The 25733-nt window shown below is 44.6% G+C and overlaps 1 protein-coding gene and 1 non-coding gene across 4 annotated transcripts in view; both read left to right on the top strand.

The window, feature by feature from the left end:
- CAMK1D (calcium/calmodulin dependent protein kinase ID) overlaps nucleotides 1–25733 on the top strand; it is a 430643-nt gene that overhangs the window by 72879 nt on the left and 332031 nt on the right. The gene's annotated exons all lie outside the window — the stretch shown is intronic.
- On the top strand, nucleotides 8250–8379 carry LOC132021045 (U6atac minor spliceosomal RNA). Its single transcript, XR_009405223.1, has one exon. It is a non-coding gene; the product is annotated as a U6atac minor spliceosomal RNA (small nuclear RNA).

Here is a 25733-nt window from a genome sequence, read left to right as displayed (position 1 = left end):
CCACTGCCCAGTTTTCTAGAGGAGAAATGGCAGAGCTGCCTGGACTTCTTACCCAGTTTTGTTTGAGGAAGAGTTAAACAACATGTGAATAATTTGAAACTTTTATGAGGAAAACACAGCGAAAGATTTTTCTGAAATCAGACTTTTTTTGGCCTATGTGTCAAATTTTATTTTTGGGTTTCTATCTTCTGTAGTATTTTTTTTAAAGGGCTTATTTATTTATTTGAGAGTGTGAGTGGAGGTGGTGGAGGAGCAGAGGGAGAAGGACAAGCACACTCTCTGCCAGGCGTGGAGTCCGAAGCGGGGCTCAGTCCCATGATCCATGAGATCATGATGAAACCAAGAGTCAGACACCTAACAGACTGAGCCTCTCAGGAACCCCAATTCTCCTGTAGTATTTTTAAAGGCAGCAATGAGAAAGAATTATCCCTGGACCATTTCTCCCAGTGAAAAACATTAGGCATGACTATGAGGAAGTGACGCATGGCCTTAAGGAGTATGTATGATAGAGTCAACATCAAATGCTGACTCTGTCCCTCAAGGCTCTGTGGGCTTGGCAAGTTTCTTAAACTCCCTGTGCCCCAGTCACTTCATCTACATGGTGGAGACAATAATCTCTGGGAGGCTGTAGTGATTAACTGAGATCACTCTTGTCAAATGCTTAGAATAGTCCCTGGTATGTAGTAAGCAGTTCATGGTTATTATGTGTGATTATACACTAATTCTGTTAGGTCATGCTATTACATTATGAGGGAATTGAGTTTCTTGGTACACTGATGTGGCCTTAGAAACTTGGAACAAATGTCCACCCAGGCTAGTATTGAATGACTATGTGGCCATTACTTGGTTGTTTGGATCAGAGAAGAAGCCCAACCTAGCAAATTTTTTTTTTTTTTAAATCAAAACTCAGTTTGCCACACAGATGGGGAGCCTGTAGGGCCCCTCCAAAGCTGAGTAGGCAGAGCCTGAATGGCCCTCTACTTGACTACAGTCACCTTGAGTAGCTGCTCTGGTGTAGAAGATAAAAAACTTCACAAATGGTCTTTTGTAAAACATTAGAGGAAGGATGCTGGACTATTAACCAGCCCCACCACTAACTAGCTCTGTTTCCTCTGGATCAGGCCAGTTATTCATTCATTCATTCATTCACTCCATTTGTAAAAAATGCTAAGATATTTTCAAGTAAATTAAAGATACTTTATTGCACAATTCCACAATATACAAGACATGGAAACCACCTAAGTGTTTACCAACATGACTGGATCTATAAGATGTGGTTTGTGCATTCAATGGAGTATTATTCCACCATGAGAAAGAAGGAAATCCTGTCACATGTGACCACATGGATGGACTTCTAGGGCATTTTGCTAAGGGAGGTTAAGTCAGGCAGAGAAAGACAATATATATGATACCACTTACATGTGGAATCTAAAAGAGCCAAAGTTGTAGAAGCAGGGTGTAGAGTGGTGGTTACCAGGCACCAGAATTGGGGAGAGGTTGGTCAAAGAGTACAAACTGACCATAAGAAGTTGAATAAGTTCTGGGGAATCTAATGTACAGCACGGTGATTTGAGTTCACATCCTGTATTATAAACTTGGAAGTTCCCGACAGACTAGATCATAAATGTTCTAAGCACAAAAAAGAGGGGCACCTGGTGGCTCAGTGGGTTAAGGCCTCTGCCTTTGGCTCAGGTCATGATCCCAGGGTGGGATCGAGCCCCACATCGGGCTCTCTGCACAGCAGGAGACCTGCTTCCCCCTCTCTCTCTGCCTGCCTCTCTGCCTACTTGGGATCTCTATCTGTCAAATAAATAAATAACATAAAATCTTAAAAAAAAAAAATGGTGACACCAGTGGAAGTGACAGCTGACTCCAGGGTGACACCAGATCAACACGTTGTACCTCTGAAATGTTCACAGTGTTGTATGTCAGTTACATCTCAGTTTAAAAAAAGAGATCTTGACATTCCACCCTTAATATAGTATGGCTTTTCGTCCCTTCCGTTCTCTCCCAGAAAGAAAGGAAGGAGGAAAGAAAGAAAGAAATTTCCTTGCACAACCAAAATAACATAATCATAACTCGCACAATTACTGCTATGTCTTTACTGCCTTCTCGTATCCAGTTCAGGTTCAGGCTTCCCCAGGTAGGGTCAGGTCATACACCGCATTTACCTTACGTTAGCACGGTTGCTTTGTGGGGGCAAGGCGGGGCAGTACTGACGAAGTGGTCTCTAAGGCCCAGGGTTCATGTTTTAATACCTTTAACCAAGTGCTACTCAGATGCTGTTATTCCTCTCTTGTTCTTGGAGGAAGAGGATACAAAATTTATAGACCTCAACTATGGCTCTAGCATGATGAGCTGGAAACGTGGAGATTCCTTGGCTCATGGGATCTGTCAAGATAGGTGGGGAGGGAGTGTCACACTGGGTTGAGGAGACCTAATGTTAGGTGGGTTGTGCACTTGCCAGAAAGAGTTTTAGGCCCAAGCGTGGCTTTCCTTTTTTAGACTCCATAAATATTCCATGCCATTTATAATCATAAGGAGGACTTGGACTGTCCTTCTGATTTCATTTTGTTTTGTTGTCTGAGACTCCGGTATTTCCTTCAGAGAGACTGAATGCTGGGTCTTTCAGGTTGCATGTCTAGGGACAGTCCCTTTGTTCCAGAAACGAAAGAGTGAAAAAGTCCTATAATGACAGCCTCGCAGACCTTGGGTGCTCCAGCCTCAGAGATCACTGGCTTGTTGGCACATTCTCGGCATCATGCAGTGTCCCTGTGAAGCCATTTCCCAGCCTCTTTGCTTTCTGCCCACAGACCTGCCTGCCTGGGACTACCTTGTTATGTGTGTGACGTACGAGGGCCCATTAGGAATGTGCTCTTCCCACCTGTGCTCTGAACTGGTTCAGAACTAGGGTTGTGGGGGTCAGACAGGTAGAGACCAAGGTAAGAACTACTTCTGATAAAAGCTAAATTGGAGGCTGTAGTATGTGACGACAAAGAGCTTTTTAATTCTGAACCTCCACCTCAAGGGGCACTGCCTCCTGCAGGCCTCCTTCCTAGGCATGGGGGAGAGAAACTTCAGGTGGGCTTCCTGTGGGTGCCCAAGGGACAGAAGGAGAAGGGGCTGAGCGTCCAGCCCTTCCATTCCCCCAGGCAAGCCTGACAAGTCCCCTCTCCTGCTCTGGGGAGGAGGCAGGGCGAGGGGACACAGGCAGGAACAGCCACAGAGAAAGGGACACCAAGAGTGGGAATGAATCCTTCCCCTTTCTGCAGACCTCCTTTCGGGACCTGGCATTCCCCGGCATTGTGGGGGCCTTGTGGGCTCCTTCCCTGTCTCAGCTTCCTAGACTAGTTTATTGGAGGAGAGAGAGAAATGAGGTAAGTTGTGATAATAGTAGCGTTCAATAATGTGGTCATTCATGAGATATACAGTCCCTGAAAAGATAAATCTTTTTTAAAAATTGAACTTCAAAATTTCCCCCAAACTCTGAATATTTATTACATGAATAAATATACCAATCACCTGTTTGCCTCTGGGAGGCAGAGACTCAGGACAGGTGTGTGTGTGTACGTGTGTGCACATGTGTTTGTGTGTGTGTGTGTGTGAGGGTGTGTGTGTTGGAGGTAGCAGAGAGGAAGTGGGATGGAGAGCCAAGGCTTTCTGAAATATTTATTACCTAGAGGATTTCTGGGGTTCTCTGAAGGGGTGCCCATGCCCTGAGTTTCCTGGAAGTCAGCTCTGCTGACTGAGACATTGGGAACTTGATGAAGCACTTGTTTGGGGAGCCCCTTCCTTTAACAGGTGACCAGGCATCCCCTCATGGAGGGAGATGAGCCATTCTGGGTCCCAAGAAGTTGGTGTGATAGAGAAGGAGGAACCCGGGGCTGGTAGAGCAGGTGGATTGGGTAGGTAGTGTTTTCCGACCTCTTACAAAGTAGGGAAATCATGCTTTGCCTTCAGGCATGTTCTGAGAGCAAAGCATAGAGCAGGACAGCAAACTATTCATATTAATGGAGCAGAAGATTGCATTGCATTTTTATGGATGTTAAAAAATTGTGGTAAAATGGGCGCCTTGGTGGCTCAGTTGGTTAAGCGTTCGACTCTTGGTTTTGCCTCAGGTTATGATCTCAGGGTCATGAGATGGAATCCATGTGTGTGTGTGTGGGGGGGAGTGTGCTCAGCAGGGTGTCTGTTGAGATTCTCTCTCCTTCTGCCCCTACCCCTGCTTGCTGGCACACATGTACTTTCTCTCCCTAAACAAATAAATAAACAACATCTTTTTAAAAGATTGTGGTAAAATATATATACCATAAAATTTACTATTTTAAGCACTTTCAAGGAGCACAGCTTGGTGGCATAAAGTCCGTTCACAGTGTGCCTCCACCATCCATCTTCAGGACCTTCTTATCTTCCCTGATGGAAACTCTGTGCACTCACCACTGCTGCTAACCAGCCCCTGATAACCACTGTTCTACTTTCTGTCTATCAATTAAACTAAATCTAGGGACCTCAACTAAGTGGAATCTATAGAATTTGCCTTTTTGTGGCTGGCTTATTTCACTTGGCATAATGTCCCCAAGGTTCATCCATGTTGTGGCAGGTGCTAGAATTTTCTTCCTTTTAAAGACTGAGTGATAGGAGCACCTGTGTGACTCAGTGGGTTAAGCCTCTGTCTTTGGCTCAGTTCATGATCTCAGGGTCCTGGGATTGAGCCCCATATCAGGCTCTCTGCTCAGCAGGGAGGCTGCTTCCCCCTTCTCTCTCTGCCTGCCTCTCTGCCTGCTTGTGAGCTCTCTCTCTCTATCAAATAAAAAAAAAAATCTAAAGAATAAAGACTAAATAATCATCCTCTGTATGTATATGTCCCATTAAAAAAAATATATATAGGGGCTTCTGGGTGGCTCAGTGGGTTAAGCCTCTGCCTTTGGCTCAGGTCATGATCCCAGGGTCCTGGGATTGAGCCCCATATCAAGCTCTCTGCTCAGAAAGGAGCCTGCTTCCCCCTCTCTCTCTGCCTGCCTCTCTGCCTACTTGTGATCTTTCTCATCAAATAAATAAATAAAATCATTAAAAATAAAGAAATAAAAAATATATATATTTATTATTTGTGTGAGAGAGAGATACAGCATAAGTAGGGGGAGGGGCAGAGAGAGAGGGAGGAGCAGACCCCCTGCTGAGCAGGGAGCCTAACCCCAGGACCTTGGGATCATGACCAGAGCCAAACGTAATGACCTGACCTTAACTGACTGAGCCATCCAAGTGCCCCAGTGATATGTCCCATTTTGTTTATCCAGTTCATCTGTCAACGGACCCTTGGGTTGCTTCCCCCTTTTGGCTTTTGTGAATAATTATGAACATAGATGTACAAATAGCTGTCTGCATTACATATTTTCAAAGTAAACTTTTTTTAATGTAATGTATGCATTACATTTTTGGTGACCATAACATACTTCCAATTCACATTGAACTTGATATCCAAAACCCCAGAAGTTTTAAGTATAAAAGATTTTGTCCTTGATCCTTGTCCCTTTTGTCCTGAGTTGTTAAATTTGTACAACTAAATTGTATATTTCATCTTGTTAGGTCTTGTTCACCAAATCAGCCTGTCAAGACCTTTTAGAATTCTGAGTCTTTCATCTCATTTAACTTTGGGTCGTAAATATTTACGATCATATCTTCTATATCTCTGTACAAGCCTCCAAGAGCTGTGGATGCTGCTGGAAACCTCCCCCTGGTTGGCATCTTTCTCTGGGTGTTGGTGTGCTGTCATGTACCCATTTATACAACTTTTCTCACCCCTGGTTTCATTCCTCATTTTGTTCATAGGAAATGTATCACCCTCCAACATGCATCTCTGCACATTTTTTATGCTCTAACGGTCTTCATACTTGCTGACAATGGGTCTAAGCCAGACTGGTCACATGTGCTCTTTGAGTTTTCTGGGATAGGGGATGGCAGCCACTGGAAAGTTGTAGTGGAGTGAGGATTGGGGTTCTCTTACATCATGGCCAGCTTATAATGAGAGCAAGTTTCCAAACAAATTCAGCATAAAGACGCTTCTTAAAACAATGGGTATGAGCAGTCAGGCAGACCATATGTTCCGTTCTGTCACCTGAAGTCCCAGCTCTGTGTCCCCTTAGGTGCTCTGATCACCACTTTGGATGACTGCTTCCCTTGAAACCAAGTTGCCAGTATTCCAAAAGCAGGATTCTATTTTCCTTGTGATAGACATCAGGCAGCCCAGAAATCTTCCAAACCAATGACTGGACAATTTTGGGATCCAGTCTAAGGGTACATGTCTGAGGCCTTGTTGGATGGAGTCTTATACCCTGTCTGTTCAAGGGTAGAGACTGTCTAAACAATTTTACTCCATTCTTAATGCCCAATAGGCTAATTAACCACTGATTTCATCAAGAAAAGAAAAATCATTCCTCACATTCATTTTGCTAGTTAACAGAGGAATTAATATTACTCAAAAACAGATAACAGAAGCAGTTATAGTTGGCTGCTCCTGGACTAAGGACTTCTTGGTCAGGATGCTAGCTGACCAGCTCAGGATGCTGAGATATAATTTACCTACAGTAAAGATAACAAATCTCAGAATTTTTTCATCTGTGTAAGGACCACCTAGATCAAGATGTAGACCATTTCCAGCACCTTGAGAGCTCCCTTGTACCCTTTTCCTCAGTCAGAATTATGCCCTTCCTTCCTAAAGGTAATTATTGTTCTGACCTTTGTCACCACAAATTAGTTTTGCCGATTTGAATTCCATGTAATGGAATCATACTTAAGTTTTGTGAGATTCATTCATGTTGTATAAATTGTTCATTTTTTCCCCATTGCTCTGTAGTATTCCATTGTATGAAATTTAATTAATTAATTATTAACATATAATATATTGTTTCATGGGTACAGGTTTCATCAGTCTACACAATTCACAGCACTCACCATAGGACATACCCTCTCAATGTCTATTACCCAGTCCCCCAACCCTCCTACCCCCTACCCACCCCCACTGGATCCAGCAACTCTCAGTTTGTTTCTTGAGATTAAGAGTCTCTTAGGGTTTGTCTCCCTCTCTGGTTTCATCTTGTTTCATTTTTCCCTCCCTTCCTCTGTGATCTTTTGCCTTGTTTCTCAAATTCCTCATATCAATGAGATCATATAATAATTGTCTTTCTCTGATTGACTTATATCGCTCAGCTTAATACCCTCTAGTTCTATCCACATCGTTGCAAATGGCAAGATTTGGGGTTTTTTTTGGATGGTTGCGTAGTATTCTATTGTGTATATATATACCACATCTTCTTTATCCATTCATCTGTTGATGGACATCTAGGTTCTTTCCATAGTTTGGCTATTGTGGACATTGTTGTTATAAACCTGTGGGTGCACATCCTTTGTATGAAATTCAGATACCCATTCTATACTTGGTAGACATTTGATTATTTCCAGTTTGGGGCTTTTGTGAATAAAGCAGCTAAAAACATTCTTGAGCATGTCTTGATGAGTTATTGATTAAAATAACTAACTGTCCCTAGAATTGGTTTATATTCACACATACAGAGAGAACATTGTATTATCCATGATACATGGTTTTGAAATACATTAAACAGATCCTACAAAACTGTATCAAACAAAGGAATAGAGTCGAGTATATTTGTATTTCGTGAAGAATATATTGGAACAAAAGGAGATCATTGCTTTTGTGCTCCTTGACTGTAATAAATATTGGAAGTCAAAGGGTCAGCTTTTTAGAGCCGAGATTCTCATGTGAAAGTATGTGATTTCCTCAGTGCCTTCTGTAGAAGGGGTGGGAAAAGGACCTTTTCATTAATTCTGCAAATAGGCATCATTTTCTAATTTTAGGTTGTCACTATGAAAAAAAAAGTCAAGTCATGAATTACTAAAAAAACTCAGAATATCAACTACTTTCGGAGGTCTCTGCATTGGAATGAATGAGGTTTTAAAATATTCATTTATGTTTTTCTTTCCATGTCATTTTGGGTATTGTGATGAAAAAAAGTATTTGTTGCTGATTTAGAATCCCTGAATATTCTTATAAAAATTTAATTCCACCCATATTAACTAGGCTTTCAAGGCTTTTTTTAGAGGGCTTGTTTTCCTCTAATAGGTTTCTAGAGGGAAAATCTGTTAGCCTAGAAAATTGATGGGTGGAAGTAGAATAGGAAACTAAACTCCGGCTACCATTGGGGAATGCTGCATCGATTGAAAATTTCAAAGGGTCTGTGTTTTATGAAAGCGAAGAATCAGGTTAGCACTCCCCTTGAGAAGAATGGAAAAAAATTCCAGTGCCCCGTAGCACATACATACATTGAAGCTACCACTATCTCTTTATAATACCCAACAGTATTTCTTAACAACCCTACAGTGTAAACCAACATTATACATATCCTCTTCCAGGGGTTTTTCTCACACACACACCTGCACGCGTCTTGAGGTGACACCTGTACAAGATTAGTACTGAAGCTTTGTGTGTAACCCCAGGCACCCGAAGTTACCAGGTATATGGCAGTCTCTGTGAGGGAGTGGTTGAAGGATGGTGTCCGTGTGCAGTGGGTGCTGTGTGGTTGTTAAGAGAGAGTGACGATGTCTGTTCCAATGTGGAATGGTGTCCAGCTACATTGCCATGTGGAAGCAACAAGCTGGAGACTGGTGTGTAGACTATGGAAACTTCAAGTAAGAGAGATGGGGATCTGGCGATATATAGGGGAATTTGCTTATATTTGCGTAGGGAAACACCGGAAAGATAAGAAACGAATACAGACATGGACTGTAGCGGTGAGCAGGGAATGTAGGGGTTGGGAGTAGGTGTAAGAATGGATCTGTCTGCAATGGATTTTTTTTATTGTGTTGTCTTTTGGAATCCTGTAGAAGACAACCCACCAACAAAAGTGAATCTGTCCGGGCATACCCCTTGACATTGAACTAGACCAAGAGCAGGTGTCAGAGGGAAGCCAGTTGAATGCATCATGAAAGGGTGAGGTCATCCTCTCCATTTCCTTTCTCAGAAGCTCTCAAGTTCAGTAATTCAGTCTCAGGTGCTTATTGAACCAGTATGCCAATCTGATATGCTAGGTGCTATCTTAGGGGCTGTCAGTGGGAGCCTTAAGGTCCAAGTTTTTCATGGAGCTGCTTGAAGGGACAGACAACAAGGAGATGACAATCAAGGGGGAGAAGGCTTATGCACTGGGCCCCGGGGAGGGAGGTGAGAGCAGACCCCGCTGAGGTCAGGAGGGAGGTTAACTGCTGATCTGTATTCCTGCATGTTCAAGCTGAGTTTGTGCATAGTATTGTGACCCGTAGGATAATAAAGAGGGGTAAATTCTCACTTTCATTCTTTGGCTACAGTGCTCAGAATGTCATTTTACCATAATCTCATTATCTCTTCAGTTAAATTTCAAATAAAGAAACACATTTTAGTAGCCCCCCAATCTATTACTATGTGGGCAGGAGACCAGAATTTAGGTGAATAAATCACAAGTTGATTTGACCATTATAGTTTGTCTTCACAACAGTGGGGCTGCTTTGGGGATCATGTTATCTCTATGATTTGTGACTATGACCATAGATATTATTCTGAGAAGTCTGTTACTTTTTTTCTACTCAGTAAGTGGTTAAGTGTACATTGTCCCTTTACTGTGACATATTAGGTATAGGAAATTGAAACCCTCCCCCTCCAATAGTGCTCACATTCCAATGTATCTTCAAGACAATTACTTTCTTAAAACACTATAGAGATGTTCCCACGGTAAATGATGTGGTCATTTGCAGCATTTCTCCTCTGTTTATTTTTTTTCTCATTCTGGTCTTTTACTGGCAGATTTCTCTTTTACCATTTCTGAATCAGATGAAATATTAATACAGTTATTTTTTAAAATTTCAATGATGACATGATTTTTTAAAGGCAGAGTCACCCCACCCTCCCACCCCCCCACCCCCGCCGCCCCATTCCTTTCAGTTCCATTAAGTTCTGGTGAAACCGGAGAAACGGAGATCAAAGGCTGTAGGAAATTGTGACGGTCAACGTGCTTCTCGCATCTCTACTTCGCCCACCGCTTAAGTCTTGCTCAGATTTGATGGAATAAAAACAGAGTTGGGAGTCTGGAATTTTCCTGGCAACTAAAGACCAAAATACAGATATATCTGGAGCCAGCATATTCACAAACAAGCGTAGGTTTGTGATTTAGTTAAGAAACCACCAGAAGTCAGATTTAAGTTAAAAAACAAAACAAAACAACAACAACAACAAAGTAATGAAGATCCTTATTTTATAATCCCAATAAAGTGCTCTCTGTAGAATAGTGAGGAAACACTCAGGGATCCCAGGGGTCCTTTGTCATCCTAGGGGATACACAGAAAGGTGATGGCCATGGAGGCTTGCCAGTGTGTTTTCCTGTTGCCCACTGCTTAAGAGACTTGGGCCATCTGGGAGGAGTGGCCATTTGGGACTTGGTCAGAGCTGTTCTCTCTTGGAATCTCAGGGTGAACTCAGGAGAATGTGGTCTCTGCTTCCTGGTAGGTGAGCTCTTCTAGTCTGCCGCCTGTCTGTCATGGCCTTACAGGAATGTGTGACATCCCTGGGCCTGGCTGTGGGGGTTACTGGAGCAACTAGTTCCCTGATGGTGTGACTGTTTGCGGTGTCCATTGCTGGCACAGTAAAGCCACCTTGCAGAGAGTGAGGCTTATTAAGCGGCTACAAGCAAGCCTGGTGCAAGGGATCTAGGCACTGTGAGGGTCTAGGTCCGGTGCTCACTAGGTCCGGTGCTCACACTAGGTTGTGTTTTCTTTCCGAAGTTCATTGCCAGAGTGGAAGTAAGAACCACAGGGATGCAGAGGTGAGAGCAGATGATGGGACGAATTCTCTGATGCCTTTTGCCAGTTTTGGGGGATGTTTGTAGAGTAAGCGTGTCTAAAAGCAGTGTGGCAGCCTGTGAAATCACTTGTAATGTGGGGTGTGTTCTTCCCCTATGACTGGGGACCCTACGTGCTTCTAACAGAAGACCAGCCACCCTGGGTGGAGACTGCATTCCTTTGCCATGTCAACTTTGATGGAAGAAGTTTGTTGCCTGTCACAGAAACCAAAGAATTGCTTTTCTTGGAAGCAAATCCGTTTTCTAACCACACAGTAAACGGTCCTCTGGTGTCCACTTTGCACGAATGTTCTCGGCCAATACTTCTTATATCTTCTGCACACAGCCTGAGCTCTGGTTCCTTGCTGAGTCAGCGGAAGAAGAGTGTATGTTTATAATGGGTTTAGTGTTCTGCCAAAGCCCAGATTCTGTTAATTTCATGACAAATAATTTTTCCTGTTTTACCAAATTGACAATTTGTATATCTAGCCTGTTTAAAGTTTTTTAAACTGCTGCTGGGCATTTGACCACATCTGTGGGAGTCTCAAGGCAGTCTGTCAGAATGGGTGTAAAATACGATAATCATGAGGACAACAAAAATATCTGGTATTTGTATATTTCATTGGCGTTCATGACACACGATTTTTGTGTCGTGTGTGTTATTCCATAGATGATGGGTGGGAGGTCAGGCCCCACCAGCTCAACAGGCCAAGGTAAGTCAAGGAGTTTTTATTTCTGTCCAGTGCAGTAATGGGGTCCTTTCATGTTGGTGAGAAGAACTCAGAGGGCGGCGCTTAGCAGCAGCAGGGTCAAAGAATGTTCTGAGGGGGCTGGGGAGAGATGGTGTGCACTACAGCAAAGAAGGTCTCTTGGCAAGATTCTGTTGAGCAAACAGTGGCTGAAATTTGTGTCAGGAGCAAATTTATTTCCTGCCTGCCTGGGTTAGGGAAACCAAATAAACTCTAAGAGCTTCTTTTTGTTCTTTTTAAAAAGATTTTACTTATTTGGGAGCGAGCACAAGTGGAGGGAGGGGTAGAAGGAGAGGAAGAGGGAGAAGCAGCCTCCCTGCTGGGAGGCGGAGGGCTCCGTCCCAGGACCCCCAGATCACAGCCTGAGCCAAAGTCAGGTTAACAACTGAGCCGCCCAGGTACCCCTCCAAGAGGTTCTTAACGAAATATTAACAGAGGTTCTTAACAAAATGTATCACATCTTGGGGCTTATTAGTATTTATTAGTAAATTTGGTCATATGTTTATATTCAGAAGTTGCCCTTTTTAACGAAACAAAGTTCATAACCTGCCAGCACATTTTGTATCTATATCAACTGATTTTCTCATGTCTGAGGTGGCTGCTGGCGTTTTCCTGGAACTTTTTATTTTCTCATCTAGGGCCCATGACTTGAAGGATGTGTTGTTAATGCTGAGCAGGGCTCGGAAAGCCTAGTTAAAATGTATCTCTACACAGTAGTAAAAGTCACTGGCTCTTCCCGGTCTTCTTCCCATGATTGTTGAATGACTAAGTGTGGAATTAAGATGACTGATGTGCAAACATCTAGCATAGGCCTTGGCAGATGGGTGTTCTGTAAACTGGTCTTTCCCTCACCCTCAGTAGTGTTGTGTGTCTTCCTTTCCTTCCTCCCTCTCTCCTTCTCTCGCTCCTTCCTTTTTCCTTCCTTCCTCCCCTGCCCTCACTCCCTCCCTTCCTTCCAGCTCCGTGCCCAACATGGGGCTTGAACTCACAACCCTGAGGTCAAGCGTTGCCTGCTCTGCCACCTGAGCCAGCCAGGTGCCCCTCAGTAGTGCTTTTCAGTCTTCCCCTTGCTCTCAAGTTCAGAGAGTGGTAAACACATGAACTTGGGCATCTCGGGGTGTTTCATGGGCTCCCACTCAGGAACGCCGATGTTCTAGGAAGATGTGCTCTTGTAACCTTGTGGCTCCACCTACTTCCTGGTGCACATACTGTAATTTGAGAAGTTTAGTGTTAGTGGCTAATGTTGGACAGGGCAGAAAGGAGCGGTCAATATATTCACTCCAAACATGTTTTCTCATGTTTGATATTCTTTGAAATTTGGCCACTTATATATGGTTTATAAGGCCATTCTCTTAAGCAGGTTAGATTAAACAGCATACCTGTTTCCCAGTAGTTCTAGACATGGGCAGAGAATCAGCTTTCCTAAATTCGGAGTTTGTGTGTACAACTAAAATGTGGAAATATGATGAGAACACACTGTACTTAGTGTTCTGTGGATTTTAGTTACATGCAGTTTTTTAATGGATTTTTCCCTGAAGGGTAAGATAATGGAACATTTCTTTACTAACTCATATAAATGAAAATAAAAAAGAAATCCTCTTGGTCATCTGGGCATTTCTGTAGCAGCTACAGATGATCAGATGTCCTCAATTGCCCATGAATTCAGGGGTTCTTGTAGATAATATGAATTCTTTGATAATCAAGAAATTTCACTTCAGTTGTTACTTCTTGTTTCTATGGAACCAATCTTATTTTAAAACTAACTTTTGACAGAAGAGCTAATACTGTGAACAATCACAGCGTGTGCTATCTAGGTGTCGCATTTAATGACTGCTTTAGCCCTGCAATGTGGGTGTTACCCCCCTGTTCTAGATGAAGAGACAGAGGTTCAGAGGCTCAAGCAGGGCCACCCACTGAGTCATGGAGCTGGGCTCTAACCTCACCTCTCTGACTCAAGACTCATTCTCTGTCACTCAAGCTATGGCCAATCCACTGGTAGAAAGGTGGTAAAATGCCATGTAGGATAGGAGGAGGCATCCAAAAGGCTAACATAATTGTGAATCATCAATTCCCGAGTAACCAAGAATTGACAAATACTTGAGTTAGCTTTGGTTTTTTTATGCAGAAGTATTGACAAGCCTTAAAAGGAGCAAATGAGATAATGGACTAGAAATACTTTGGTAAGTACAGCCAGCTCTAAATATACTAAGGGAGATTGTTGGTGCCTTAAACCTTTGCCTTTTGAGAAGAATCTGTGGCTGGGACCGTGCCTTTGGCCCTTCTGAGTTACAGGATGGTCACTGGATGGCTCCAAAGGGCTGTTTACATGAGTTGAGACCTATACCCAATCTAGACAAACAGCAGCTGCCAAACGAAGCAACGCGTTGAGCGAGGATTGTCATGGCCAGGAACATGTTTTTTTCTTTAAGATCTCTGGAACTTTCCTGCTAAAAGGCACACAAGGTTTTGGTCACTTAAAAAAAAAAAAAAAAAAAAAAAAGCAAACCAAATACTGTATTCCCCCTCAGCCACTTAAGAAACTTGCTCATAAATACTTGGAAGGAACAGAAAGAGGCTGCCATGTTTAAGTGTGTGGCACACAGTGAGCTGGTGGCTGGGAATCCATGCTCGTGTTTTCCCGACAGGTGGAACTCTGGGCACTGACAAATTGTGACTTGAAGATAACTGAACCCAAACAGTGCAGTTGCTTACTGTGTACCTAAGTATTTTCACCTCTGTTAAAAATAATGAAACTGTCCATTACACAAGGGCCGCCTCAGTCACTTTTCTCTTGTCACTGTTTACTTTCTGAGAACATCAGTTGAGACAGACCTTGTCATGCCTGGTACAGTAACCAGCACACAGAGGGATGATGCACACACTTGTTGAATACACGTACTGCAGAAGCTTCTACTACTGGAGAGCAGGGTTGGTTTGTAGGAGCATCCATAAGTAGGATGACCTCTTGATTGGTCTTTATTCCTGTGAAGCTTATAAAATACGTTCTTTGGGGTTTTTTTAAAATTGAAATTTGATTGAGGTAATTGTAGATTTCCATGAAGTTATAAGGGATGATATAGAGAGATCCTGTATACGCTTTATACAGTTTCCTCCAATGGGGCAATGTTTTCTGACAAAAATATAACACAATATCATAACCAGGATGTTACCATTGTCTTGTCATTCATATGATCTGCTGATTTTGTTAAAATATTTTTAAAAAGATGTATTTATTCATTTTGAGAGAGAGAGAGTGCATGAGCAGGGGGAGGGGCAGAGGGAGCCGGAGAGAGAGAGTCTCAAGCAGACTCCGTGCTGAGTGTGGAGCCCATCTTGGGGCTCGATCCTATGATCCCGAGATCATGACCTGAGCCAAAAACCAAGAGTTGGATGCTCAACTGACAGAGCTGCCCAGGTGCCCCTGTTCAAAAAAAAATTTTTTTAAAAGTGCTTTTAAAATGGTGAAGTATGACCAGGGAGACAAGAGAGCCAGATTGCGGGCTCCTGTGGCAAAGGGGGGCCCAGAACTTTGCGAGCACTTGTTGGGGTGAGGCTGCTTTCCAGCTGCAGTGGGAGCTGAGTGTGGGGCAACGAGGGGGTCCCCTGTTGGGGAGGAGAGGTTTTCCAGGGCGGCAGGCTTGGGGCTGAGAACAGTGCCAAACAGTCTGTTTGGCAGCCCGGAGGCAAGGAGGGAGCACTGTCCTGCATTTTCCAGGACTGAGGTGGCCACTGGTGGGGCCCCTTCCTGCTGCCCATGACCTCCCTGCTCCAGCCATGTGGCAGGGACACGTGCTGTGGGTTTAGGCTTACAGGGGCCCTCAGTCTGGTCTACACCCAAATCCCAGACCACAACCGCCCCTTTCTGAACCAGAATTTCCAGAAGACTTGGGAATTAGCCTCAGTTTTTGTCATTCTTTCCTTTTGTGTGGTTTTTTCTTTTTTCTTTTTTTTTGGATTCAGGCAAGCAAATAAGGATGTATTGGAGGGCTGGTGGTGCCTCTTTTTATTCAAGGTTTAAGAGCCTCTTAACCAAATCTCCTCTGCCCTGTGCAGCCTGCACAGCACCGTGCTGGAAAGGTGGGTCATTCGTGCTGATGGAAATGAAGTCAACTTCTCCCTAGGGAGACATTTCCAGGGAATGAGGACTTGCCTCTCCCCTGACACTGAGGAGGTGGGGTCAGGAGAGGGTCATGGTGCAGAAGGCAGGAGCCCGTTATGTTTCTGGGACCCTTGAAGCCCAGGGTCCCGCTGAGCTGAAGGAGCTTCTCTGAAGTGGGAACATGGCCTTGTTTCTATTTAGGGAGAGAAAAACCACCCAGCGTTTTTATACTCCCGAGCTGAATCCAGCCTTCTAGGTTAGAAGATAGAGGTCCCCCCCAGCCTCCCCTTTTCCCACTTAAAAGCCTCTGGGTTTCAGCCTGTCTAAGTAACTAACTCACAGTTAACTCTTCCCTCTGAGCCAGGCCTTCCCTTAGCGGTGGGCAGGCTGCTGGAATTACCATCACTACTTTCGCTGGGGCAGAGCCAAGAAAGGAACATTTGCATAATATTCCCCTATTTGGTTGGCCACCTTCTGCCATAGATCTGGAAAAATAAAAGACACACCTTTCACAGGAATTACTAGTTCTTAAATAACTGCGTAACAACTGCTTACTATGTGGGAACCCTGAGATCATTCTCCAGGAAAAGCTAATATAATAAAATGCGTTGGCAAACATGCTTATAGTATAATATTATTGAATAAGGTTTTAAGAATCCGGTTTTTAAATTTTGCAGCTTCTGGAGAAAATAATGTTTTATTTTACTTGGAGAACAATTTAGTTGAAATGACCCTTTCAAGGGATTTGGAAAATGCACATGTTCAATTATTCTTTTAAGCCTTTTTATATAATTGGTTCTCATAGAACCTTGTTATTCCTGGCAGATTTTTTTTCCTCTGTTCTCACTTTTTTGGTTTACCAGGTTATTATTATTATTTTTTGCCGTTAAGTATTGAACATTTTCTTCAGAGCATATTCTGATATTGAAGTAAATGGCTGAATACCAGAAAGAGAGGATGGTAAATTTCTGTTTCATTGCTTTGGATTTTTCTTTGGCTCCAACAATACGTCTCAATGATTCCAAATGTTCACATATTAGTAAGCAACCAGATGATTAGATTCTTTTGGATTATTGCAGAATGTCCATTATTATATAAAACAGCTAGCCTTGAGGCTTACTTTTGCCTTTTAGATTTTATGATGACTTTCTGTAATGCCTTTGAAAACTTTGACTCTATACAGTACATGTAGGCTTGCTTTGTAAATGAAAGAATGTGTGCTTCCCCCTACCCCTTGTATGATAAAGACTTGAAGAAGATTATGAAAATTGACTCTCATCCTTAGACATAACCACTGTTAAGTTATAAAAATGTATCTTCCAGGCTTTTTATATGCATGGTTAACACAATTACTTTCCTACTATGTATTGTTTCTTCCATTTGTCATTAAATGCTGTGTCCTGGCCATTTTCTCCTATTGTAAATCTTTTCCCCCAATACTGAATATGTCATTTGAATCCCAAGAAACCCAGTCCTATCTTGAAGTATGTACCTTGGCCCAGTGCACCCCTACCTCTGTACTGACCAGGGCCTCAGGGGGTGTGTGTGGGGGCAAGGGGTCCCACTAGCCTTCCCAAAGTCAGAGCGCCAGACACATCCTCTCGTCTCTCTCTGCTCCCTCTCCTCTTTCTCCCCACTGTGTGTTTTCCTATGTTTATTTTTAGTTTGTTCTCATTTGTCAGTATCGATCCAAAGCTGGGGGCCAAGTGGCCGTTCACTGATCACAGAGTGTCTGCCTGTGGGCAGGCCCACTGCGGGCTGTGGGGAGCAAGCTCACTTCCCATGGGGAGTGGGACTTGGCCCTGGCTGCATCAGCGAGTTCTGTACATAGGGGGGCTGCTGCCTTTAGGATTTCTCTGTCACCTTCCCTTCTGGGCCCGAGATCATGTATTCTCCTTGTTGACTTCTAACTGGAAACAGCACCTCATTGAAGATGCCGAACCTGTATTTTAGTGGCCGGCATGGGGCTGGCTTTGCTTATCAGGTGACCAATCATGTGAAATGTGTCCTGGCTCTTTGACTAGAGTAGAGCACCCCAAAGCCTGAGGATGCCCAAGTCAGGAGCTCACCTGACTGCCAGGCTGCCGGCCAAGACCCCTTAGCTTGTAAGTTCTTGAGACTCAGGACAAGGCAGGGCTGGGGACACTTCTCCCCACCGCCTGGGCTCACCACCTGCTGGACAGGTCTCCGATTTCTTCCTTGGTTAGTAGTGTAGAACAAGGACAGACACGTTGCAAAGGCACGATTCGGAACTTGACTGCCAGTCCCCATTCAGTACGAGAGGTCTCTGCCTTTCTGACTCTCTTTTTGTCAGGCTGCAGCCACTTTGGGTGTGTAACTCCCTTTACTGAGCTGTGAGGGCTTGTAAAGATACAGACTGCATGTTGTCTGTGTTCTTCCCCATCACTGGTCTCTCTGGGTCTAAATTTGTGCCGGGCATTGATGGTTTGGGCCCTGGTGAAACCCGTGAGGCTCAGTGGCCTGTACACCGCATCCCTGTGTCCTTTGATTCTTTGCTTCCTGTGATTAAAAACCTTGCTTCTCTTCCTCCTCTCTCCCGAGTACACCCCTCTTCCTCCATGGAGGCCTCATGCAGCTCCATTCTGGCTGTCCCACCTGTCTCCTTTCTTCCGACCTTCATTCCTGGGCACGGTCTCACACTTTACTGCACAGCATTCATTTGTTTGTTCATTCATTCATTCATCTATGAGTGTGCCAGGCCCGTTGCTTGAGGGTCAGTGCACGGGGATACACAGCACGTTTCCTGCCCCCTGGGAACCTGCTGCTCATGAACTGGGGAGGCAGGTAAGCTGGTAAGTAGCCAAGGTAGGGATCATAAGTGTCAACAGAAACCCAGGAAAGTGGGCATAAGTCCATGTGGGAGTCAGGATGGCCATCAGTGGTGAAGTGACACCGCTTAAAGCATTTGTGAGGCCCATGTGGGGCAGCGGGAAGAGGACGTATGGGCAGAGGGAACAGCACATGCGGAGGCTGAAGGCATTCCCAAGGTGGCGTGTTCGTGAAAATGCGCTGCATGGGAAGCAAGGTCAGAAATTGCACTGGGAGAGAGTAGGCTGGGTCACATCACAAAGGCCCTTGTAAGACTTCCATGGTCCTTACTAGATGCAAGACACTGAGCATTTACAGACATGGGTTCCTTTACCCCTCATACCAACTCTCAGAGGTAGGACTATTGCTGTCTTCATTTTACAGATGAAAAACCAAGACCAGAGAGGTTGAGATGGACAGAAGGTCCTCCGACTGAGGGTAGAGGTAGGCTTTGGTCCACTGTGTAACTACACAGCCCAGAGCTCACTCTCCTGGAAGCCCAGCAGCCACGTCTCACACTCCAGAGCCGGACTTCATTCCGCGGGTTGCGGGCAATGACAGGAAGGGGTTAACTGGTGGGGAAAAGGATCTGAAATTTGTACAGATCGTTCTGTAGAGACAGATGGAGATTTGATCTAGGAAGGCTGCTTAGAAGGCCCTGCCGTTGTTGTGTGGGAATCTGGTGGAGCGTCTTGTAGAATGGCTTTCTCAGAATTCTACATCCCAAAAAGGCAGCTCTGGGGTCTATTTTTAAACTAGTGCTAGTTTATAACGAAACATGCCCTATATGCTAATAGGATTGAATGTGTGAATTCAATAATCAATATGTTTATGTGATTTGAAGTATTTTGCTATACAATAAAAAGGCTTTTTTTTTTTTTTTTTTTAAAAAAGACACTTTTCTTAATTCACTTTGTACTTTGGTTCCACTTCCAGGTCTGAGGGGAGGCTGGCTATTTTGCCGACAATGCCCCTGGGGAGGCCTCTGGCTCCTCTGTGATAGGGGTCCCTAACTAGTACCTCTTTCAGGAGTATTTTTAAAACCTATTATTTCAACTGTAGTATGGGGGTACCAGAGTGGCTCAGTTGGTTAAGTGTCCGACTTGGTTTTGGCTCAGGTCATGGTCTCGGGGTCATGAGCTCTAATCCTAACCCTGTGGTGGGCTCTGCCCTTAGTGTGGAGTCTGTTTGAAATTCTCTCTCTCCCTCTGCCCCTCCCTCTGCTCACATGTGCTCTCTCTCAAATAAATGAATAAACAAAATCCGAAAAGAATAAATTGTAGTGGAATATATATACCATGTCCTTTACCATTTTCACCATTTTTACGCATGCAGGTCAGTGACATGAAGTACGTTCGTAGTGCTGTGTAACCATCGCTGCCATCCGTCCCTAGAACACTTTTTGTCTTCAGAACTGAAACTTTGTACCAATTAAGCCATGACTTCCCATATCTCTTCACCCTCCAGCCCTTAGAACCTGCATTCTACTTTCTGTCTCAATGAATTTGACTACCGTGGGTACCTCGTGTTGGTGGGATCGCACAGTACCTTTTGTGTCTGGCTTATTTTGCTTATAATAATGGGCTCAAGTTTCACGCATGCTCTAGCAGGTGTCAGTTTCCTTCCTTTTTAAGGCTGAATAATACTCTGGTGAATGGGAAGACTGCATTTCATTTATCCATTCAAACAATGGGCAATTGGGTTGCCTCCACGTTTTGGCTGTGTGCACAACGCTGCTATGAACATAGATCAGTATCTGTTCAAGTCCCTGCTTTCAGTTCCTTTGGGTATTCATGTGCTTTTACTCTGCCCTAGGTCTGACCTCGGGAATATAACACAGATGTGTTTGTGGGGATAGAAATTGCCTTCTTCTCCCTCCCTTTACTATCATGTCAAAGGAATCATGCTTAATATAGTTGTAGAGGTAGATTTCAGGAAGAGTGTGGTTTAGAGTGGTTCCTCCTTCCCACTTTGGGGGAACAGGAAGCATAGTGGACATTAAACAGGAAGCATTCACTGACAAAATCCAAGCAGGCTCCCTGAGCTGTGGAAGTGTGGGTGGGTGGGTGGGGGGCATGTGAGGGAGGGGCAGGGCTGGTGGGGCCAGTGTTGATTGGGGCCCAGTCTAGGAAGTAGAATTTAGGGCATTCATGAGTTTGCACTTCATGGTAGGTCATGAGGAAGAGAGAAGAGTCTGGGGTGAATCCCAGGTTTCTAAATGGTGGCTAATGGTCCCCGGAACTAGGATGTCTAGCAAAGGGGGGTGCTGGGAGGTCATGAGTGTTCATCTATTTTGGACCAATCCAAAATAGGGGGAGGAGCTCCATGAGCCTGCGCATGATGTGTAAGGATGATTACAATGTTACCATGTAGTGAAATTGGAAACTAGTGAAGCTCCTATATAATTAGTATGAATTGATTTTTTTCTGGTTTTGTTGAAAATAATTACTGTATATCACTGTATACCTTTAAGGCCTGGTTTGATTTCCATATATAGTGAAGTGATAACCACTGTAGGTTCAGCTAACCTCTATCTTCTCATAGAGACACTATAAAAAAAAAAAAAAAACAGAAAAAAAGGAAAAAATTGTGTTCCTTGTGATGAGAGCTCTTAGGATTTGCTCTCTGTACAACTGTCCCGTATTCCATCATCCGTGTTTGCTATGGTTTGCATGCCATGTGTTCCATCTTTAGGACTTAATGTATTTTATGACTTGAAGTTTGTACCTTTTGACCAACTTCCTCCCGTTCTCCCACCCCACTGTCCACTTCTGGTGGTCACTAGTCTTATATTTTTTCCTGAGGTTTTTTTTTTTGTTGTTTTTTTAAAGATTCCACATAGAAGTGAGATCATTCAGTACCTATCTTTCTCTGACTTATTTCACTCTGCATAATGCCTTCAGGTTGCTGCAAATGACAGGACTTTTTGTTTTTTATGGCTGAATATTTCACTGTATACATAACATGCCACAACTTCTTATTTGAAGATGGTTACATTTCTTTACCAAAAATTCTCTTGTCAGGTCAGGACTTTTTGTTTCTGGTGCCTGTCGGGAGGGTTAATATCGTCTTGGTTTGTTTCGAAGGTGACAGGTGGAATTAAGCTAGTAATTTGATGTTGAATGTTGTAAGTATTTCCACCTACATTTTTGTACTGTACTTTGAACTTGAATTTAGGGGTCACTACAACTATTTTCCTATTAGCACCCCTTTGTCTGACCTTGTCAGCACCTTCACATAGGCTTGTCAGTCTTTGTTCCTAGTAGACCCAGCCCTTCATTTCTTCGGCTCCACGTCCTGTTACTATAGAATTGGAAGGAACCACACGGGAGGAGGAATGGACTTAGAGGAAGGCTGATGGGTTCACTTTCAGGTGTCTTGACTTTGAGATGCTGGTGGACCATCAGGTGGAGGGATGTAGGTGGGTGGATAGGAAGATCTGGTGTCCGGGCCAATGTGGTTGCCCAAAAGAAGGCACAGAGGGGAAGACTTTCTTCTTCGTCGTCTACTCCTATATCCATTTGGGTGACAGAGTGAATAATAGATTCAGAGGTGGCCTCCAACTGGGAGCTGTGTCCCCTTCCTCTGTCTTCCTGTGCACAGACCCCAGAGAGGGTGAGTGGGGTTTTAGGAGACAGGCCGGGGCATGGCAGCCACATGGGCCAGGAGAGAGGAGCCTGCAGAAGGAGCCGGGAAGGGGGTCAGAGGAATTACTGTGAACCAGGGCAGGTGTGTGTCGGGAGCCAAAGGGAGGAGGTTGAGGGAGGCAGGAGGGACCAGGTGCTTGACAGTGTCCACCACATCTGGCTGTGAGGAGGCCCTCGTCTTTTCTTCCAGAATTATTTCAGGTAATGGCAGTTTATAATCCATGATGGGATCCTTCCAGCGGGCGCTCTCCTTAGCTCTCAAATTCAGACGCTCTGTCAGTCAGCCTGTGATACTACTTACCACCGTCATTAATTCAGAAAACATTCTACATGCGTCCGTGACACATTTTAAATACCAGTATTTGAATTCAGACACGTCTCGCCTCTCTGGAGGCAGTCCCTCAAAACTCATACTATCTTTATTTTAATAATAAAATGGGGGTACACTTCTATTCCCTGGGACTCCCAACTCCCAAGGTGTTCAAGGAGTGAGACTTGGTAGGATCACATAGGATAGTGACCCCAAGATGCTGGGTGTCCTGGGGGTAATGCACAGTAATATCTGCTAGTTCCCTTCAACTTCTCTCCTCTGACTGTCCTTTAACCCACTTCCCAGAGCTTCAGGGCTGCCATGGATTCCACGCTCGTTCTAGCTGTTTCTGAGTGTGTTCCGCTGACCGTTGATAATAACAGGTACAGTGTGTTGAGTGCCGGCTGTGTTTGGGACATTGTACCAGGTGCATGAAATGTATTATCTCATTTAAATCTTACACTGTAGCCCGACAGGATGAGCGTTGTTAACCCCTGTTACTGAATAAGAAAACTGTGACTCTGGAAAATCGAGGTAAGTTTCTTGAAGCTGGTGGTTCTCAAACTTGAGCGCGTATCAGAATCCCCTGGAAGGTTTGTTAAAACACGGGCTGCCGGGGTCCTCCCCCACCCCAGCATTTCTGATTCAGGAGGGAGCTCTGGCATGAAGGTGGAAAGCTTCCATTTCTAATGAGTTCCCAGGTGCTGCTGCTGCTGGTGTCAGGGACCACACTTTTGGAACCTCTGGTCTGAGCTGCTCATCTAAATGCAGGACAGGGATTCCCACCAGGGCCTGGCCGACTGAGGGTGTCTCTTTGCTTTACAGGAAATACAGCCCAAGAACCTGCAAGGAGGGAAGCCGGCTACTGCCCAGGATGTACTAAGGGCTTCCTGGTAGAAGATTCAAGTGAGGGGTCGTGTCTCTTTCCTGTGAGCCCCTGGTGTGCGTGGGCAGGTGGACTGAGGCACAGGGAAAAGTTGGGGGCAGGAGCTATGGGAGGGGATTGTCCATACAGAACTTAGGACAATAGTAACATCAACTAAAAGTCAGTCTGCTTTATTACCACTCTCTCCTGGTAATTCTAAACAGTGCCTGTGATAAATCTGCTTCTCCCCACTCCCTTTGTATGCCATTGCCTGGCAGCTAAAGATAAAAACACCCCTACACCCTTCCTTGTTGGGGCTCTGGGAAGCTCAGGGACTTGTCCTTCCTTCTCTGTTTTCCATGGGAGTGAGTGCTCAGTCCACATCAAGTTGAACAATCCTTCCTCCTTCACCTCGTTTTTAATATAATGATGGCCTACTCAAATACCCAAAGAGGAAATAAAAGACATTAGAGCCCTACATTTGGTAGGCAAGTTGCATAGCTGTGCCTTTTCTAGATCTCTCGGTGGACCACAGGACAAAGACCAACCCAATGACCTTGTGAGGTGGGTTCTGGTGTCATCCCCTCATCATGGGGGGGGGGGGGACATGAGGTGCACAGAGGTTAGTTAAGTGACTTGTCAAGGTCAGACAGCTAGTAAGCGAGCAGAACCAGGATTCTAACCAGCCAGCCTTGCTGGAGGCCCCTGTGTTTAACCTCTGTGCCCTGCTGCTCCTGAAGCAGACGGTTAGTGCCTCATAAGTGCACACTGGAGGGACACATGGGAACAGGCCTATTAGATGCCAGTCGGGGGGATCACTCACTCTACAAGGTAGTTACTGGGTCCACTCACAATGGTGGGAAATCCCTCCACGATGCACTCCCATCTTTCTGCAGTGTTCACCTCCACTTTAATGAAATGTGTTTTCCCTGGAGGGGGTGCTGGCGGGTATTTATAGAGTGTCTTATGGCTGAAGAGCTCCAGAAGCAACAATTACCTCTTTAATCCTCTTAGCATCTCTGAAAAGAGGGAAGTGAACTGGCACAGCCTTGCTCCTGCTCCCTCCCCTTGCTTCCCTCCAGGCCTGCCCAGGTCTCACACCTGCCCTTGGTCTCTGGAATGCTCCAGGCAAGGTGGGGGGAGGGGCACAGAGAGCGAGTAGGTCCTTTCTTGGAGTCCTGTCTGAGCTGAGGGGCGTGGGGGCTTCTGGTGGAGGGCTCAGGGCAGCTCCCCTGCATCCCACTTTCCTTTGTACTGCCTGGAAGCTAAATGGAGAAATAACCTTCTTCCTGCTAAAGAAAGCTCATCAGCCCCTTTCACTATTCTCCTTCCGCTCAAGGAAAGAAAGTTTGAATAATAGAATTTTTTTTTTTTTCCCCTTCTCAAGCAGTGAATTCTTCTGTCTTGGCAGCTATAGTGTTCAAGACAAGCTATTCAGAGGAATAGCGAAGAAAATGAAAAGGAATGAGGTTCTGGGAAACTTCTTTGCAGTATGAGTGGGTTTTTTCCATATGCGCATATGTATTACACACATATTTGCATCTCTGCGGGCTTTAAGCCTCAGCGGACTGGGCACACGTGATAAACAGTCCCTGGTTGTGACTGTCTTTTGTTATGCGGATGTGATTGAATTCAGTGGCAGCCCCCGAGGCTATACTGTAGCGGTGAAGGCTTATTTTGATCATCTGAACCCACCAATGGGATGTCGTGATGGTGATGGAGCGGTCCCTGTTTATACCAATATTCTCTGTTTCTAAGGGTAGAATCAAGCATGGGTGCATAAGATCTGCTCTTGCTTGGATTCGGGAGATTTTCAGACATTAAGATCTCTTTCAGGTGGTCAATGATCATTTCCCTGGCCAGATCACCAGGCTAGCTAAGTGTGCAAAAGAGATAATGCAGTTAGAGAAATACTCACCCTTAGCTTCCTGTTCCTTCTATCTCGTGATCCTTCATTACTGTGTCTGGCTGGATCAGCCTCTCTTACCTGCCATTAACCATCTCTGCCTGGCCATTGTGTGCCTGGAGCTGGGGAAAGGGCACCCTCTCCCTCCCCCCATTCCAGACTCTGGGAAACTCCCAACTCTCTTAGTTGAGAGGACCATCATTCAGTCTCATGCTTTGTTTTCAAATTGTTTTTGTATTTTTATTTATTTATTTATTTATTTTTTTTTTAAAGATTTTTTATTTATTTATTTGTCAGAGAGAAAGCGAGTGAGATCGAGCACAGGCAGACAGAGTGGAAGGCAGAGTCAGAGGGAGAAGCAGGCTCCCTGCGGAGCAAGGAGCCCGATGTGGGACTCGATCCCAGGACGCTGGGATCATGACCTGAGCCGAAGGCAGCTGCTTAACCAACTGAG

The sequence above is a fragment of the Mustela nigripes genome, chromosome 6, assembly GCF_022355385.1.
Source record: "Mustela nigripes isolate SB6536 chromosome 6, MUSNIG.SB6536, whole genome shotgun sequence".
In the NCBI taxonomy this organism is placed as follows: Eukaryota; Metazoa; Chordata; class Mammalia; order Carnivora; family Mustelidae; genus Mustela; species Mustela nigripes.
This window is presented reverse-complemented; position numbering and strand designations above follow the sequence as displayed.